The sequence below is a fragment of the Phyllobates terribilis genome, unplaced genomic scaffold (genome assembly GCF_046119375.1).
Source record: "Phyllobates terribilis strain yellow unplaced genomic scaffold, ASM4611937v1 Scaffold_8__6_contigs__length_399053987, whole genome shotgun sequence".
In the NCBI taxonomy this organism is placed as follows: Eukaryota; Metazoa; Chordata; class Amphibia; order Anura; family Dendrobatidae; genus Phyllobates; species Phyllobates terribilis.
Window position 1 is genome coordinate 85,430,592 of NW_027362768.1, and position 17,814 is coordinate 85,448,405.

At 51.9% G+C, this 17,814-nt stretch overlaps 1 protein-coding gene across 1 annotated transcript in view; it reads left to right on the forward strand.

The window, feature by feature from the left end:
• RGS5 (regulator of G protein signaling 5) overlaps positions 1-17,814 on the forward strand; it is a 193,960-nt gene that overhangs the window by 61,331 nt on the left and 114,815 nt on the right. The window lies entirely within an intron of this gene.

Here is a 17,814-nt window from a genome sequence, read left to right on the forward strand (position 1 = left end):
ATACAGTAAATGGATTATTTAAGAACATCGATAAATGGTGTAAAAATGGTGTGATTATTTTTTTTTCTTAATTAAACTCATAAAAACATGTAATAAAAATGTAACACGGAGATAGTGCTCAAATGTAGTGTAAATTCTGCATTTTTTTTATGCTGCTTTTTATCTGCTCTTTTTCTATAGGTCTGTGACTCGCCCCCTGGGCCGTGGGGTACCCGGAACCGTGCTTCTGTACGATGCTGGGGGTAGTAGTGACAACCCGATCCCGTGGCTCAGGGTGGTCAGACCAAACTGTGGAAGTCTATTTATCAGTGTTTTGAATGTCCGACTATGCCACCCGTGGATTGCGGTCAGGGATAACCGCCGCTGCAGGGCAGACCGCTGAGGCTGGTGTTGGTGTGCAGCACAGGGGTAGGATAACTCCCCACGGGAAGAGTGTAGCCTCAGGGCAGTGTAGGTGGATGCTGGGGGTGATAGTGCAGGCCGCAATAGTAAGAGTTCAGAGTCCACTTCAAACAGTCCAGGGTCTTTATTGTAGGTATTATTAATGACCCAACAGTGGTACCGGTTAGGAATGAGCCTGGGTGTCTGAGAGCATTCGGGCGAGCCCCACTGGTCAGGGTGAGTGTGTAGGCCTATCATTCTCTCTATGCTCTTTCTGACTATCCCCCTTTTCGTGGTGTAATAGCCCACGTCCCTGAGCTGGCTGTGTACTTCTCGCCCGTATGGCTTGCAACTTGGGTTCCTTTTACCTTTGGCCTCTCTTGGCCTTGCTGGTCCCTTCTGTTGTGGCGGAGCCTCCGGGCTTCTTAGTCCAAAGGACATGAAATCCCTCACGGATTGGTTCTCTACTGTGGGACTTAGAGTCTTTACAGCCTCGGACCCCAATGTCCGGTTGGATTGGTTCTCTGCCAGGACCGGCTCTCGTCGCCTCTGTCCCTGGCTTGCAGTCTCTCCTCTGCCTCACGGACTCTTCGGCTACAGCTGAACTGTCCCTCCTTCTCTGGGACTAGTCTCAGTCCTGAGCTAGGTCGTCCAGTTCTCCCTAACCCTGCCCCCAGTTCCAGCTTTTATAGGGGCAGCCAGCTCCCCTACTGGCCTGGGACAGGAGGTGCTGTATGCTAATTGTCCCTAACCAGGGAACCTCCCTCCTGCTCTCAGACACAGCTTTAATATTTGTGGCATCCAGGCCTGGGGTGACACATTCCCCCCTAGTAAAATTTAGTACTCCTAGACTAAGCCTTTTTGGCCAACAACAAACAGGGTATAAATGACAACATAACATATTTACAAGTACATTTTGTCCTTAAGGTCACGGCGCTTCCGTGACCGGGTGTCCATATCACCCAATAAGGTGAAGTTTTCCACAGTGTGGGGACCTGTCCCTATAAACCCCAAGTTCCTGGCCTTGGGCGTGGCGGCAAGGTAAAAGCTAACTACTTTGGACCACAAGGAGGCCACGCCGGACAGGTTTTTCTTCTGTGGCCATCTTCGCAAGAGGGCACCAAGTGCAACTATCTACATGGTATTTCCGGTTATTCACTGTCCATAACCTGTCAGTCCATTGTATCTAGAAAAACTGGGAAAACAGTATTAATAACCAGGTAACAAGTATAAAACATGCGCAATATAAAGCATTTAGATCTTCCAGTGACCCCTAGTGCTCCGGGTTGACCTGCGTAACCCACTGTCTGGTAGTGGTCTAACCTGGCTTTCCCCACTAGCATTTAGGGTACAGCTACTAGCTGGGTTTACAGGCAGGGCAGGCAGCTGTCTGCGGGTCCTTTGGTTTACCGCAGGCATGGCAGGCTCACTGTCAGCAGAGGGTTGACTCTCCTGGTTTGCTGGCATTGGTTCTTCTGCCTCCGGGGCTGCTTCTTCCTCTTGTTCTTCCTGCTCTCCTGTAGGCTCCTGCTGGGTAGGTTGAAGGAAGTGTAGGACGGGTACCACTATTGCGTCGTTTATCCGAGTCCAGGACCGGGGGAACTCTCCAAGAACTGTGCTGATCATTTCTTCCTTGTCCTCTGCGGGTTCAAGGTCATCTTGATCTTCTCCTGCACTCTGTAGTTGCTCGGGGCACCTTTTTAGGTGGTCTCTGGAGACAGTGTTCGTGGTCTCTCCTCCATCCTTGCTTATTACACATACCTTCGAGTTGTCGTGGTTGGACGGCAGTACTGAGTAGGGGTCTCTCTCCCACTGGTCATCTAGCTTGTGAAGCTTCCTGTTCCGCTTCAGGACCTGCTCACCAGGTTCCAGGTGACCAGCAGGGGCGTGTTGGTTGAAGAGCCTCTCTTGCTTTTCTCTTGCTTGAGCCAGACTCCTCTCCACACTCTCCTGTACCTTCTTGTACTGTAGCCGCCGTTCCGTATCCCAGTCCGCATCTGGGGAGGTGTCCTCGGGTGTCAGGACTCCCATCTCCAGGTCCATAGGCAGCTTACCTGGTCTTGCTCGCATCAGGTAAGCCGGGGTGCAGTTGGTAGCATTCACCGGGATATGGTTGTATAAGTCTATCAGGTCTGGCTGCTTCTCCGGCCACAGGCTGCGTTCCTCCAGGGGCAACGTCTTGAGGAGATCAATGACGATATTATTCATTTTCTCACACAGCCCGTTAGTTTGCGGGTGGTAAGGCGTTGTCCGAATCTTCTTACAGCCGTAGAGGTTGCAGAACTCCTGGAAGATTTCCGCCTCGAACGCTGGACCTTGATCTGTCAAGACCTGTTCCGGATACCCGTGTGGACGGCAGAAGTGTTGTTGGAAGGCTCTGGCCGCTGTTTGGGCTGTCAAGTCTTTAACGGAACCACCACCGGGAACCGGGAATAGTGGTCCACTATTGTCAGGGCATAGACGTAGCCCGACCGGCTTGGAGCCAATTTCACATGGTCCTAAGCTACCAGCTCAAGAGGCTGCCTGGTGACAATGGGCCTCAAGGGTGTCTTCTGGCTGGTACAGTCCCTCCTTCTGAGGTTACATGGGCCGCAGTCCCTGCACCACTTCTCTATGGCCCCTCTCATACCGACCCAGTAGAACCGCACTCTCAGTAGGAACTCCAGTTTCTTCCACCCGAAGTGTCCCGCTCTGTCATGGTAGGCCTCCAGGACCATTGCTGCATCTCGTCTCGGGACCACTACCTGCCAGGTCAGCTCGTGCGTCCGGTGGTTGACAAGCCTTCGGCACAGCTTACCTTCGTAGAGGAATAGCCTGCTTTTCTCCTTCCATAACTGCTTGGATTCCTTTGGAGCGTCCGGGCCAGGGCTAGCGTCTGCCTGGGTCAACAGGTCTTTCACCAGGCAAATTGCAGGGTCACTATCTTGCGTTTCAGCCCAGCCGTGGTGGGGTAAGGGGTTGAACATGACGGTGGTTAGGTCTCTGTCTCTTACCCGGTGAGAATACGGAGTGGCCCCATACCGGTGGAACGCAGCGAGCTCTACTTCCTCCAGCTTTTCCGAGTCGTCTTCTCCTTCAGGTAGGTGAGGCATTCTTGATAGGGCGTCTGCGTTAGCGTTGGTTCTGCCTGCCCGGTATTTGATTGTGAAGTCATAATTGGATAGCCAGGCCATCCACCGTTGTTCTAGGGCACCTAATCTTGCATTGTCCAGATGTGTCAACGGGTTGTTGTCCGTGTACACGGTGAACTTTGCGGAGGCCAGGTAATGCTTAAACCGTTCTGTGACGGCCCACACCACTGCCAAGAATTCTAGCTTGAAGGAGCTGTAATTCTCCGGGTTTCTTTCAGTGGGCCTCAGCTTCCGGCTGGCATACGCTATCACTCGTTCCCTGCCCTGTTGGTTTTGGGACAGTACGGCTCCTAGCCCCACATTACTGGCATCGGTGTGGAGGATAAAAGGCTGGCCATAATCAGGGTAGGCCAGAACTTCATCCCCCGTGAGGGCCATTTTCAGCTGGCAGAAGGAATCCTCTTCCAACTTGTCCCACTTGAAGGGTGGCTTGTGACTTCTGGATTTAGACTGACCTATCAGGAGGTCCTGCATTCGAGCTGCCATCTTTGTAAACCCGGGGATAAACCTTCGGTAGTAGCCTACCAACCCGAGGAATTGCCTCACTTCTTTGATGTTAGAGGGGCTTGGCCAGCTCTTGATGGCTGTAACCTTGTCATGGTCGGGGGCTACTCCCTCAGCACTCACCACGTGCCCCAGGTACTGTACATTTGGTTTCAACAGGTGACACTTTGAAGGCTTCACTTTCAGGCCATAGCCTGCCAGGGCTTCGAACACCTCTGCCAGGTGTTTTAGATGGTCCTCGTAGGTCTTCGAATAGACGATCACGTCGTCCAGGTAAAGTAAGACCGTCTCGAAGTTTCGGTGCCCTAGACAGCATTCCATCAGCCTCTGGAAGGTCCCGGGTGCGTTGCAGAGCCCGAATGGCATACAGTTGAATTCACTTAATCCCATCGGGGTGGTGAAGGCGGTCTTCTCCTTGTCAGCCTCTGCCACAGGAACCTGCCAGTACCCGCTAGTAAGGTCCAAAGTAGAGAAGAAATTAGCTAATTTTAGTGTGGCCAAAGACTCCTCTATTCTAAGCAACGGGTATGCGTCTTTATGGGTGATACGATTGACTTGTCTATAGTCCACGCACATTCTCATGGTACCGTCTTTCTTTTTTACCAGAACCAAGGGGGCTGCCCAGGGGCTAAAGCTGTCTCTAATGACCCCGGCTTCTTTCATTTCTCTCAGCATACCCTTTGCGTTCTGATAGTGAGCGGGGGGTACGGGTCTGTATCTCTCTTTTATTGGTGGGTGGCTCCCCGTGGGGATGTGGTGTTCTACCCCTTTCACCCGGCCGAAGTCTAGTGGGTGCTTACTAAAGATTCTCTCGTACTCCTGAACTACCCGGTAGACTCCTTGTTTTTGGTGCAAGGGAGTGGAGTCAGCACCCACATGGAGTTTCTGGCACCAGTCCTCTTTGGGTTTCTGGGACCCATTACCCTCCTCCTGGGGAGATGGAGGCAAGGGTTCCACGGCCCTGACAGCATTGTGTTCAACAGTATACAATTTGGCTAGTGTAGCGTACCGGGGCAAGTGTACTTCCCTTTCCCCAATGTTTAAGATACGGACTGGCACCCTTCCATGGCGGACATCAACCACCCCCTGGGCTGTCAAAATGGTGGGCCTGCTGTCTGAGTACACGGGTTCTACCATGGCTTGGTAGTCTCTCCCTCTTAACCCGATTGCAGTTCGACACCAGATCATCATTTCACTTTTGGGAGGCATGGCAATGGGGAACGGGTTGCTCATCTTCACGCTACCGATCTCACCACCAGACAGTTCTACCTGTTGCCGTCTCATCAGGGCTCTTATCTCTTTCTGGAGGACCCTCTGTTGGCTGGAGCTCGCATTCATCGCCACCTGCTGCAAAATTTCAATTACTTCTGAAAGACAATTTTCAATCACGTTAGTACCCAAGGTTATTTTAGGGTGACTTTCTCGATGGTCAATGTCCACAATGATCACTCCCTGTGCCGGTGTAACGGGTCTGGGAGGTGGAACCTCTGAGCAACGATACAAAGGGGCAGTCCTTGTAAGGAAGCGGGTGGCTCCCAGGGTAGGCGGGCAGGTAGTCACGGCAAGTGACGGGGACAGTCTCTGGATAGAAGGGCAGGAGGTCACGGCGAGTGACGGGGACAGTCTCTGGGTAGAAGGGCAGGAGGTCACAGCAAGTGACTGGGACAGTCTCTGGGTAGAAGGGCAGGAGGTCACGGCAAGTGACAGGAACAGTCTCTTGACAGGCGGGTGGTCACGGCAAGTGACGGCTAAGCCTCCAGATAGGCTAGCAGGCGGGTAGCAGGTGGACGCTCCCAGGTGAGCGGGCAAGAGTCTCTGGACAGGCAGGTGGTCACAGCAAGTGATGGCTAAGCCTCCAGGTAGGCTAGCAGGCAGGTAGCAGGTGGACGCTCCCAGGTGAGCGGGCAAGAGTCTCTGGACAGGCAGGTGGTCACAGCAGGTGACGGCAGAGCCTCCAGGTAGGCTAGCAGGCAGGTAGCAGGCGGACGCTCCCAGGTGAGCGGGTAAGAGTCTCTGGACAGGCAGGTGGTCACAGCACGTGACGGCAGAGCCTCCAGGTAGGCTAGCAGGCAGGTAGCAGATGAGCGCTCCCAGGTGAGCGGGCAATCAGATCCATAGACAGACTGGCAGGGCTGGTAGGCAGACTGTCGGACCGCAGGAATGCAAGTAGATAGACAAGTATCAGGCAGGTATCAAGCAGGAATCTGGCAGGTAACTGGCAGGTATCTGGTAACGGGACCTGAGGGCTGAAGCAGAGTGATAGGCTATGCAACAACATTGCTCGGGCACCTCCATTTTGTAGGAGGTGCCTTATATATGGTGAGGTCCTCCGGCCATTGGCCGGGGACTCCTTAGGACGGCGCGCGCGGCCCCTTTAAGAGAGGTGGAGCGCGCGCGCGCCCTAAGCACAGTGGCCGGGAAGCAGCGCGCGCTGCCAGCAGAGCGGGAGGAGGACGCCGGGCACGGAGCGGAGAGGTGAGGGGAACAGCGTCCCTGCCTAGCAGGAGGCAGGGACGCCGACGCTACAGTACCCCCCCTTTAGGCCCCCCCTTTTTTAGGCCAGACTGAAATTTATCAAGGATGAGAGGGGCATGGATGTTCTCCCGGGGCTCCCACGTTCTCTCCTCAGGACCAAACCCCTTCCAATCCACTAGAAAAAAGGTCTTTCCTCTTACCCTTTTGGTGGCCAGAATGTTCTCTACCTCAAACTCGTTTTCAGCAGAAACCGGAGCAGGAGGCGTACCCGTAGACTTGGAAAAAGAGTTAAGTACCACGGGTTTGAGGAGAGATACATGGAAGGAGTTAGGGATCCGCAAGTTGGCCGGGAGTTTCAATTTATAGGCCACTGGGTTGATTTGTTTGATAACTTCCAGTGGGCCGATGAACCGAGGCCCTAACTTGTAGGAAGGAATCTTGAGCCGGACATACTTGGACGAGAGCCAGACTTTATCTCCAGGATGGAATTGTGGAGGATCCAGGCGTTTTTTGTCAGCGTGTCTTTTCATCCGCTCGGACGACTGAAGGAGTGCGGATCGGGTACTCTCCCAAATGGAGGAGAATTCGCTAACGAGAGATTCCGCAGCCGGATTGTCCACCGAGGTGGAGACGGGAAATGGGATCCGAGGATGCTGACCGAAGACTACAAAAAACGGGGATTTGGAGGAAGATTCGCTCTCGTGATTATTGTAAGAGAACTCGGCCCATGGTAGGAGATCCACCCAGTCCGAATGGTGGGCATTAACGAAGTGCTGGAGGTAACTGGTCAGGATCTGATTGATCCGCTCCACTTGACCATTGGACTGTGGGTGGTAAGCGGATGAGAAGTCCAGGGTGACGTCCAGCAGCTTACATGTGGCTCTCCAGAAGCGTGAGGTGAACTGAACCCCACGATCCGACACGATGTGGAGGGGCAGGCTATGGAGACGGAAGATGTGGCGGATAAAGTCTTTAGCCAGCTCGGGTGCAGACGGGAGGCCCGGCAGGGGAATGAAGTGAGCCATCTTGGAAAAGCGGTCAGCGACCACCCAAATGACCGTACAACCGGCAGAGACAGGGAGATCCTTTATAAAGTCCATAGCTATATGCTGCCACGGGGCAGCAGGTACTGGAAGAGGAAGGAGGCGACCGGCTGGCAGATGTCTCGGAACCTTGTTGCGGGCGCAGGACACACAGGCTGAAACAAAGTCTATTACGTCCTTGTGCAGGGTAGGCCACCAGTAATGCCGGGTAATAAGCTGGAGGGTCTTTTTCTGACCGGCGTGGCCAGCTAGCTTAGACGAGTGACCCCAGTGTAGGATCTTCTTCCGATCAGGTACTGTTACGAACGTCTTACCGGGAGGGAGACGATTTAGATTCACGGGAGCCACCTGCATTACTCTGGCGGGATCAATGATGTGCTTAGGCTCCTCCTCTAGACACCAGGAAGGATCGGGACAAGGCATCAGCTTTGATGTTTTTGTCTGCCGGGCGAAAATGAAGAACGAAATCAAAGCGGGCAAAAAACAAGGACCACCGGGCTTGGCGCGGGTTAAGTCTCTGGGCGCTCTGGAGGTAAGCCAAGTTCTTGTGGTCCGTGTAAATAATTACCGGGTGAAGAGCCCCCTCGAGCAGGTAACGCCACTCCTCCAGTGCCAGCTTAATGGCCAATAACTCTCGGTCTCCTATAGAATAATTGCGCTCAGAAGGGGAGAAGAGTTTGGAGAAGAAGCCGCAAGTTACCATTCTTCCGGAAGACGACTTTTGGGTAAGTACCGCTCCGGCTCCAGAGGAGGAGGCGTTCACTTCCAGGAAGAATTGTTTGTTGCCATCCGGACGATGCAGCACCGGGGCGGAAGAGAAAGCCTGTTTTAAGGAAAGAAAGGCTTCCTCTGCTTCGGGCGGCCATTCTCTGGGATTAGTGCCCTTACGGGTGAGCGCAGAGATTGGAGCAGTCCGGGAAGAGAAGTGCAGTATGAAGAGGCGGTAGTAGTTGGCGAAGCCCAGGAACCGCTGAATAGCCTTCAACCCCTCTGGACGGGGCCACTTCTGGATGGCAGACAGTTTCTCAGGATCCATTCGTAGGCCGGTCTGAGAGATTATGTAACCCAAGAACGGAAGCGAGGTCTGCTCAAAGAGGCACTTCTCATATTTAGCGTAGAGGTGGTTCTGCCTGAGCCTGAGCAGGACCTGATGAACATCCCTCCGGTGAGTGAGAAGATCCGGAGAGAAGACCAAGATGTCGTCCAGGTACACCACTACGCAGGAGTAGAGAATGTCCCGGAAGATGTCATTGACCAACTCTTGAAAGACGGCGGGAGCGTTACAGAGACCGAAGGGCATTACCAGATATTCATAGTGGCCGTCCCGGGTGTTGAATGCCGTCTTCCATTCATCCCCCTGACGGATACGGACCAGGTTATACGCCCCACGGAGGTCCAGCTTGGTGAAGATTCTAGCCCCCCTCAGACGATCAAATAATTCCGGAATGAGCGGAAGGGGGTATTTATTCTTCACCGTGATCTGGTTAAGGCCTCTATAGTCTATACAGGGACGGAGTGAGACGTCCTTCTTTTTGACGAAGAAGAAGCCTGCTCCCGCCGGGGAGGTCGATTTCCGGATAAATCCCCGGGCCAGATTCTCCTCAATATATTCAGACATGGACCGGGTCTCAGCAGCGGACAAAGGGTAAATACGCCCACGGGGAGGAGTAGCGCCGGGCATCAGGTCGATTGGGCAGTCGTATGGTCTATGAGGGGGTAATGTCTCTGCCTCCTTTTTATCAAAAGACGTCCGCATAAGACCAATAGGGAACCGGAAGACCAGGTAGATTGGCTGGGGTAGGAGAAGGACGGACAGGATGGACGGGAACTAAACAAGTCTTATGGCAGTCCTGTCCCCAGCGAAAGACTTCTCCGGTCTGCCAATCAAGCACGGGTGCATGTTTCTGAAGCCAAGGTAGGCCTAGCAAGAGGGCGTGAGAGAGTCCAGGCAGAACATGAAAGAAGATGCTCTCAGAGTGCAGCATTCCCACCTGCAGGGTTATGGATTCGGTGATGAGTTGGATGGGATGTGGTAAGAGGCCCCCATCCACGGCAGCGACAGATAAGGGTACAGCCAGAGGTTTGGTGGGAATGCGGTATTTCTCTACCAGGGACTGAGAAATGAGATTTCCGGCAGCTCCAGAGTCAAGTTGGGCTAGTTAAAAATAACGGTTCTCCCCGCAGATGATAGAGACCGACAGCAACAGAGATGGAGAGGGTTTACTCTTGTCTAGGACGACCTCTCTGAGCGATCCTAGACACAGGCGTTTCCCGACCTCTCTGGGCAGGAACGGATCCGGTGCTCCTTACTGCCACAGTAGAAGCAGCTCCCCTCGGCTCGGCGTAACTCTTGACGAGTCTTGACCATCTTGGTCTGGTCGACCTGCATAGGCTCGGGTGAGTGCGCCTGGGGAGTAGCGGGAGAAGTGACAGATTTCTGAAAGGTAGGGGCTAGACGTGGAAACCTCCTCTCACGGGTGACCTCTTTGGCGCGTTCCTGGAGCCGGATGTCAATCCGGGTGGCAAGAGTTATTAAGTCGTCGAGAGTGGTAGGAATGTCCCGACCGGCGAGTTCATCTTTAATACGGCCGGACAGACCCTCCCAAAAGACAGACACCAGGGCGTCGTTATCCCAGGCCAGCTCCGAAGCAAGGGTACGGAACCGTGTGGCATATTGGCTCACGGTCAGATTTCCTTGATGGAGGCGTAGCAGAGATGATGCGGATGAGGTCTTCCGTCCGGGTTCATCGAAGACTTTCCGGAAAGCCGTGAGAAAGGCTGGCAGGTTGGACACCAGGGGGTCTCCTCTCTCCCATAGAGGATTTAGCCAAGCCAGTGCCTCCCCCATGAGATGGGACATGATGAAGGCTACTTTGGCCCAGTCTTAGATAAACTGGTGGGACAGGAGTTCAAAGTGCAGGGTGCACTGGTTTATGAAGCCCCGAGCTTGAGCGGGGTCGCCTCCGAAGCGAGAAGGTGCAGAAAGCCGGGGTCCGGGGCAGGATGCCATGGTATTGGTGGGCAGCGGCGCTACCGGGCTGTGAGTCATGGCACTAGCGGTGGTTGCTGGTGGAGCAGTCAGAGTGTCCAGGCGAGAGTTGACATTCCGCAGATGACTCAGGATGGACTCCTGTTGGGACCTCTGACGGGACAGTTCATGACATAGGTCCGAGAGCGAGGGAGCTTGGGTGCCACCGGGTTCCATGGCCCGAGCAAACTGTAATGGGTCTGGGAGGTGGAACCTCTGAGCAATGATACAAAGGGGCAGTCCTTGTAAGGAAGCGGGTGGCTCCCAGGGTAGGTGGGCAGGTAGTCACGGCAAGTGATGGGGACAGTCTCTGGGTAGAAGGGCAGGAGGTCACGGCAAGTGACGGGGACAGTCTCTGGGTAGAAGGGCAGGAGGTCACGGCAAGTGACAGGGACAGTCTCTGGGTAGAAGGGCAGGAGGTCACGGCAAGTGACGGGAACAGTCTCTTGACAGGCGGGTGGTCACGGCAAGTGACGGCTAAGCCTCCAGATAGGCTAGCAGGCGGGTAGCAGGTGGACGCTCCCAGGTGAGCGGGCAAGAGTCTCTGGACAGGCAGGTGGTCACAGCAAGTGATGGCTAAGCCTCCAGGTAGGCTAGCAGGCAGGTAGCAGGTGGACGCTCCCAGGTGAGCGGGCAAGAGTCTCTGGACAGGCAGGTGGTCACAGCAAGTGATGGCTAAGCCTCCAGGTAGGCTAGCAGGCAGGTAGCAGGTGGACGCTCCCAGGTGAGCGGGCAAGAGTCTCTGGACAGTCAGGTGGTCACAGCAAGTGATGGCTAAGCCTCCAGGTAGACTAGCAGGCAGGTAGCAGGTGGACGCTCCCAGGTGAGCGGGCAAGAGTCTCTGGACAGGCAGGTGGTCACAGCAAGTGATGGCTAAGCCTCCAGGTAGGCTAGCAGGCAGGTAGCAGGCGGACGCTCCCAGGTGAGCGGGTAAGAGTCTCTGGACAGGCAGGTGGTCACAGCACGTGACGGCAGAGCCTCCAGGTAGGCTAGCAGGCAGGTAGCAGGCGGACGCTCCCAGGTGAGCGGGTAAGAGTCTCTGGACAGGCAGGTGGTCACAGCACGTGACGGCAGAGCCTCCAGGTAGGCTAGCAGGCAGGTAGCAGATGAGCACTCCCAGGTGAGCGGGCAATCAGATCCATAGACAGACTGGCAGGGCTGGTAGGCAGACTGTCGGACCGCAGGAATGCAAGTAGATAGACAAGTATCAGGCAGGTATCAAGCAGGAATCTGGCAGGTAACTGGCAGGTATCTGGTAACGGGACCTGAGGGCTGAAGCAGAGTGATAGGCTATGCAACAACATTGCTCGGGCACCTCCATTTTGTAGGAGGTGCCTTATATATGGTGAGGTCCTCCGGCCATTGGCCGGGGACTCCTTAGGACGGCGCGCGCGGCCCCTTTGAGGGGGAGCGCGCGCGCGCGCCCTAAGCACAGTGGCCGGGAAGCGGCGCGCGCTGCCAGCAGAGCAGGAGGAGGACGCCGGGCACGGAGCGGAGAGGTGAGGGGAACAGCGTCGCTGCCTAGCAGGAGGCAGGGACGCCGACGCTACAGCCGGCAGTTCAACTTTACCAATCTTAATGGTCATCTCTCTGAACCCCACCTGCGGCACGGGCTGGTCATTGCTGGCGATGATGCTCAAGTCATTGTCTGGATAGCGGGTTATGTCAGTGTCACTCCAATACTGCTTAAAAAGTACATAGGGGATGGTAGTTAGTTGTGACCCGGTATCCAGCAGTGCACTCATGGGGATACCGTCCAGCACTACGGGTAAAACTGGGCGTCCCCCCACGTACTTATCATGCCAATTAAGAAGGGCCTGATGACCTTATGCCTGGGGGTTGGCCCTTTGCCCCAGGTCGGACCCATTTAAAGTACAGTACCTGGCTACATGTCCCGGCTGGCTGCAACGGCGGCAAATCGTCTGTCCTTCCTCAGTGTAACGGTCGGTGGGCCTCCCTCTGAACGACGGGATCCTCCTCTGTTGACGTCACGGGACATCCTCCGGACTGGTCCATCTGTAACGACTGTACGGTCCTGGTCAATGCAGCAACACTCTTTGTTAGTTCTTGGACCTGATGGTGCAGGTTTGCAGGCGGGGATGGATTTAGGGCCTGCGCATCAGCCCCCACAAGGTCTACGGGTAGGGCGCCGCCCCCTGGTGGTAAGTGATGGCAGGGCGCCGGGAAGCTACAGCGCCACCCGGTGCAGGTTCTCGGAGCACCCGGATGGCCCTATCTTTGAACTGTGCAAAAGTCAAATCGGGGTTCTGTAGGGCCATGAGGCGCAGCTGAGTTCTGTGGGCGCTGGACAGCAGACCTTCTATGAACTGGTCAGTCAATAGTTTATCGGGATCCTGCACGCTGCCAGGGTCAGCTTGCTTAATTGCCCCCAAGGCTTCCTGTAAATTTAGGGCATAATCTCTGATGCTATCTTGAGCTCGCTGCTTACATCCATAGAACCGCATTTTGATTTCTGCTGAGGTACGGGTATCAAAGGTGTCCTGTGGGCGGATCAAAACCCCCCTTACAGTCCTTTTCTGTCCAAGACTTTACCTCCCGCTGAGCCGCACCGGTTAACTGCCCTATCAGTATGCTTACTTTCTGTTCTTCTGTCAGGGGATAAACTTTGAACAGGCTATACAGCCTTTCTTTAAAGTCACCCAAGGTATGCGACTCGCCGGAATACTGTGGCAGCCAGGCCGCTCCGGGGATATAGGGCATGGAAAACGGCATCACAGCTGCAGCGGCTACGCTGGTGGTAGAGGGTCCCTCCGCGTCCGACATCTTCCTCCCCCCTAGTTAACCGTGGCCTACCTTCCGGCGATCCTCTTCTGTAGGCCGCGGCTCCGCTCGCGATGCTCTGGGCGAGGACCTTGCGTCGCTCGGTGATGACGTCGGCGTCCGCAGGATCTCCTTCCAGGACCTTGCGCAGCGTCTCAGCGTAGGGCGGGGCTTCAGGTCTCGCGCGTTTTTGACGTCCACGCCCCTCTTCTTCCCGCGCGGCGTCCCAAAGATGGCGCCCGATGGCGGGAAACGGCTCCGGATGGCGGGAAATGGCCCCGAATGGCGGGAAACTTCACTCAGGTAAGTATAAAGTCTTTTTCAGGCACGCAATAACCGTTTGTGGCGGGTTGGTCACAATCCTGCCGACTACGCCAAAGCTGACTCGCCCCCTGGGCCGTGGGGTACCCGGAACCGGGCTTCTGTACGATGCTGGGGGTAGTAGTGGCAACCCGATCCCGTGGCTCAGGGTGGTCAGACCAAACTGTGGCAGTCTATTTATCAGTGTTTTGAATGTCCGACTACGCCACCCGTGGATTGCGGTCAGGGATAACCGCCGCTGCAGGGCAGAACGCTGAGGCTGGTGTTGGTGTGCAGCACAGGGGTAGGATAACTCCCCACGGGAAGAGTGTAGCCTCAGGGCAGTGTAGGTGGATGCTGGGGGTGATAGTGCAGGCCGCAATAGTAAGAGTTCAGAGTCCACTTCAAACAGTCCAGGGTCTTTATTGTAGGTATTATTAATGACCCAACAGTGGTACCGGTTAGGAATGAGCCTGGGTGTCTGAGAGCATTCAGGCGAGCCCCACTGGTCAGGGTGAGTGTGTAGGCCTATCATTCTCTCTATGCTCTTTCTGACTATCCCCCTTTTCGTGGTGTAATAGCCCACGTCCCTGAGCTGACCGTGTACTTCTCGCCCGTATGGCTTGCAACTTGGGTTCCTTTTACCTTTGGCCTCTCTTGGCCTTGCTGGTCCCTTCTGTTGTGGCGGAGCCTCCGGGCTTCTTAGTCCAAAGGACATGAAATCCCTCACGGATTGGTTCTCTACTGTGGGACTTAGAGTCTTTACAGCCTCGGACCCCAATGTCCGGTTGGATTGGTTCTCTGCCAGGACTGGCTCTCGTCGCCTCTGTCCCTGGCTTGCAGTCTCTCCTCTGCCTCACGGACTCCTCGGCTACAGCTGAACTGTCCCTCCTTCTCTGGGACTAGTCTCAGTCCTGAGCTAGGTCGTCCAGTTCTCCCTAACCCTGCCCCCAGTTCCAGCTTTTATAGGGGCAGCCAGCTCCCCCTACTGGCCTGGGACAGGAGGTGCTGTATGCTAATTGTCCCTAACCAGGGAACCTCCCTCCTGCTCTCAGACACAGCCTTTAATATTTGTGGCATCCAGGCCTGGGGTGACACATCTGCACCACGCTACGCAATAATAATCTTTTCTGATTATTGTGGGTTTTTAATGTGTTTTTTCGCTTTTATTTGAGGCATTTTTGGTGCTGTCTTAAAGCAGCGTTTTAAATGCTTTTTTTAATAGTACAGAAAAAGTTTAGATTCTTCACTTAAAAACGCAATTGTAATAATTAAATGCATTTTTCCTGGCTCCACATAGAAGCCTATAGTGGAAAAATGCATCAAAACTGCCGAGCCTAACAGCGTCTTTAAACGCACAGTGGTCAGAGTTTTTATGAAATCAAATCACATTTGCTTGGACATTTAAGCTGAGTTCATGGTAAATACTGTGTTTTTTCTGCTGTAGTTTGGTGTAGACACCTGCAGACCAGTGTCCAGACCCAAGCTCTGCAGCCTCATATGTGCCTTGAGCATGTTGAGGTCTTGTTAGGAGACTTGTGGCACCGCTTTTACTGTTTTTAACATTTTGTTTGAACAACATATCCAGAACTTTAATGTAAAAACAAACCTACATTGGTATTATGAGCAAAAGGTAAAGGGACAGTAAGCATAATCATTTCAAGAAAACCTATATACAGTAAAGAATGTGCAGGGCTCAACATGTTAAGAAAATATATGTATTTTATTTTATTAAACAGTATTTAAAAAATATATATATATTGAACATAGCATCAACAATTTAACCCTTTTATAGCTAGATTGGCGTATCTGAGGGAAAGAAAGACTAACCCTGAGCACCAAATCATGCCAACTCATGTTATATATAATAGATTTGAGAAACACAGAGTTTTTTTATAGGCATAAGACATTCAAATTTTATTACAACATATAAAATTACACATAAAATACAATATAAGGTGACAATATATAGATGGTGGCCAAGAAAGATATTCACTGGAGAAGAGAGCCGGTAAAAGAAGTCCCCATAGTCCCAAAAGATTCATACAGCAAGATAATATATGTACTGAAACCAATAGTAGTAGTGTATTGGTATATATCGGAGCACAATCGTAAGTGTGTTTCCGAAAAAAGTAATTATTGCTGAAGAAAGGGACTATCAAAGGGGCAAGTCCTACATGTTAGGCAGCCTTACCCAGTGAAAATCAATCACAAGCCAGTGATAATAGCCACAAAATGGCAGACCCCCAGTATACAGGTGGTGGCCAAGGAAGATGTACACTGCAGGAAATAACTAGTAGTAGAGGTCCTCATGATCCCAAAATCCATACAGTAAGATAGTCCAATAATAAGAATAGAATAATTACTGTTGAGAAGAGGGATAACCATAGGGACAAATGTTAGCATTAGGTCATCTTACCCAGTGAGAAGCCAAACACTGGCTAGTGATAATAGCCGCGCAGTAGCAAGCCCCGATGCGCGTTTTACGGCCCAAAACTGGCCGCTTCCTCAAGGGGAATGTGGAGGGGGGTCTGCCATTTTGTGGCTATTATCACTGGCTTGTGATTGATTTTCACTGGGTAAGGCTGCCTAACATGTAGGACTTGCCCCTTTGATAGTCCCTTTCTTCAGCAATAATTACTTTTTTAGGAAACACACTTACGATTGTGCTCCGATATATACCAATACACTACTACTATTGGTTTCAGTACATATATTATCTTGCTGTATGAATCTTTTGGGACTATGGGGACTTCTTTTACCGGCTCTCTTCTCCAGTGAATATCTTTCTTGGCCACCATCTATATATTGTCACCTTATATTGTATTTTATGTGTAATTTTATATGTTGTAGTAAAATTTGAATGTCTTATGCCTATAAAAAAACTCTGTGTTTCTCAAATCTATTATATATTGAACATACAAAGATTATACATTAAAATAGTATAGATCGGTGGGCAATGACACTATCCATCCAATACAAATTAAAGACAGATCAAGTATAAAAGGTTAGTGGAATATAAAGTATAGAGTCTTAAGACGGATACACGCAATGTATGAATCCAAAATATAAATGTCAAGCATTTAGTTACAAATATTCAAAGAGACAATAAATAAGAATGAAATAATGGTGTCACGTAATAGTAAAATTGCACAGTGGCATGGAGGAACCTCACCAATCAAAGAGAACACTCCCGACGCAAGTTTCGCATCATGCTTCGTCAGGGGTGGATGGTGTCATTGCTCACTGAGCTATAGTATTTTTAATGTCTAAACTTTGTGTATTCAATATATATTTTTAAATACTGTTGAAAAAAATAAAATACATCTATTTTTTTTAACATGTTGAGCCCTGCACATTCTTTATATAGGTTTTCTTATGTGAAAAGTTTGCTAGAACTGTACAAAACCATTAACAAAAATTGTGTACTAGTACTTAAAGGGGATCTGTCAGCAGGTTTTTGCTATGTAATCTGAGGACAGTATGAGGTTGGGGGCTGAGGCTCAGATTTCAGAGATGTGTCACTTATTTGGCTGTGTGCTGTTATTTCCATACAATGAATGATTTATCACCTGGAGATTATCATTGCCCAGACTATCTCCCTTGTGCCAAGTGGTCTGACCACCCCCCCCTCTGATAAGCAGCTGACTGTCAATAGACTATGTACATAAAGAACCTGATGTGGGTGGGGTGAGCTCTATGAGCTCTTCTACATGCTGACTCTAAAAACTCTGATTGTGTCACAACTGCTGAACCCAGTAAACAAAGTGATATATCATTGGAATCAGGATCTCTGCCCCTACATTATGCTGCTTTCAGATGAGGTAGCAAAAACCTGGTGACAGATTCCCTTTAAAGCTATTTTTCACAGTTTATGCTGGTTAAATTGGTCGGTAGCACTGCATAATATATAAATGTATGACAATCTCCTAATCTGACATGGATATAAGTGTGGACTGTCACTTAATAAGAGGTCCACATCTGTCAGTAGTTCTATGCCAATATAACCCACCATACAGTTCCTACATTGAATTGTGTTTCTCAATCATTTGATAATTTGCCCTTAGCTGTCATACCAAGGAGTCATATTTACTGAGTTTAATTGCTCAAACAAAAACAGGCATGATCTGAGCAAATGCCCACGAGCAGCACAGAATAGATTACAGGGCCT